The 1,676-nt window shown below is 34.3% G+C and overlaps 1 non-coding gene across 1 annotated transcript; it reads left to right on the top strand.

Annotated features, from left to right (window-relative positions):
• The first annotated feature begins 256 nt into the window (after window positions 1–256).
• On the top strand, window positions 257–363 carry LOC139886761 (small nucleolar RNA R71). The gene has a single exon (XR_011772628.1). It is a non-coding gene; the product is annotated as a small nucleolar RNA R71 (small nucleolar RNA).
• Window positions 364–1,676: the final 1,313 nt, after the last annotated feature.

Raw genomic sequence — 1,676 nt, 5'->3', positions numbered from 1 at the left:
TCGTCTCTCGAAAGCATCTATTTTTGCGGAAACGGAATCAAAGTCATGGCTAGAATCGGCTCTAGCCGCTTTAGATGAACGAAAAATATCTTTTTCCTGGTGCCACTCATATGAGTGGGAGGCTGTGTTATCAATAATTTTGTGAGCTTCGGTTGCGGTTTTCTTCATAATAGAACCACCAGCTGCTGTGTCGATGTCTTTTCGTGTAGCAACGTAAACACCTTGGTAGAATATTTGTACTATTTGATATGTGTCTAAACCGTGTTGAGGACATCCTCTCAACAAATTCCTGAATCTTGTCCACGCCTCATATAATGTTTCATTTGACTTTTGCGCGAACGTAACAATTTCTCCTTGAAGTCTCGCGGCTTTAGATGCCGGAAAGAATCTTTTAAGTAATTTCTCAACTAAGACATCCCATGTATCAATCGCTCCTTCAGGTAATGATTCTAACCAATCTTTGGCTTCTCCCTTTAAAGTCCAGGGAAACAACATGAGATAGATCTGTTCCTCCTCAACTTCTCTGATTTTAAATAGAGTACAGATCCTATTAAAGGTTCGAAGATGTTCGTTTGGATCTTCTTTTGGCGTACCACTATATTGGCATTGATTAGTTACCATGTGTAGGATTTGTCCTTTGATTTCATAATCTGGCGCGTTAACATCTGGCAGAATAATTGCATGACCTTGGCCCGTGAGTGTGGCTCTCATTCGGTCTTCCATACTTAGAGGTTCCATTACTTCCATATTTGAAATTGTTGAATCCAAATCACTAGAAGATTCTGATTTAACGGTTTGTGGTTCAGGAGGAATGATTAGTAGTTCTGGATCTTGGAATTGTCCTTGAATATCCTCTGGGTTTGTTCGACTAGATGATGATTCTAAAGAAAAATCAACGGCGATAATATTAGCAAGATGTCTTGATCGAGTTACAGGTGGTGAACGTATGAAAGGTGGTGAACGTTTTGCTCGGTGCATTCACTGAATATCCTATTAGTTATAAATATAAAAATTATATAACTTATCAAATTAATAGACTTTTCTGATTTTGCCCACGTTTCGAATAGCCAATAGATGCAGCAGGTAGCTAGGACCCTTTAAATCGGAAGCCCACAACTCACCACTAACAAATCCAACTATTACTACGAACCATAAAATTTGGATGTCTATCAATTTAACCGCTTAAAATAATTTTTCGTCGGAATTTAAAGAAGATAAAAATCTATGTCATAAGACTAGAGCGTAGAAATGAAAAAGAAAAAGCGCGTCGAAAAATAAGAAGCGAAAAATAAGCGTCGAAAAATAAAATTAGAAAAACAAACTAAAACTTGCGTCTAAAGGTATTAAAGCTTAAAAGGAATTCTATACGAAAAACAGCAATTACTTAAAAGTACTAAAATCTTAAAACGGCGTCGCAAAATTCTAAAGCGCATAAATCTTAATCTAAAGAAAAAGCACTTAAGGGATTTTACGGCAAAGCCTAAAAATCTAGAAATATAAAATAACTACGGCAAAATACTAAGTTTAAAACTAATTACGAACGATAAATAAACAAATTACGAATAAACGATTAAAAGAAATATTTTAAAAAGATAAAATTTAAGATTTTATATAAAATATTATTTTTATATTATTCTATATAATTAATACAAATAAACAAACTTGAATTTACAAAT

The sequence above is a fragment of the Rutidosis leptorrhynchoides genome, chromosome 1 (assembly GCF_046630445.1).
Source record: "Rutidosis leptorrhynchoides isolate AG116_Rl617_1_P2 chromosome 1, CSIRO_AGI_Rlap_v1, whole genome shotgun sequence".
NCBI classification, from domain to species: Eukaryota; Viridiplantae; Streptophyta; class Magnoliopsida; order Asterales; family Asteraceae; genus Rutidosis; species Rutidosis leptorrhynchoides.
This window is presented reverse-complemented; position numbering and strand designations above follow the sequence as displayed.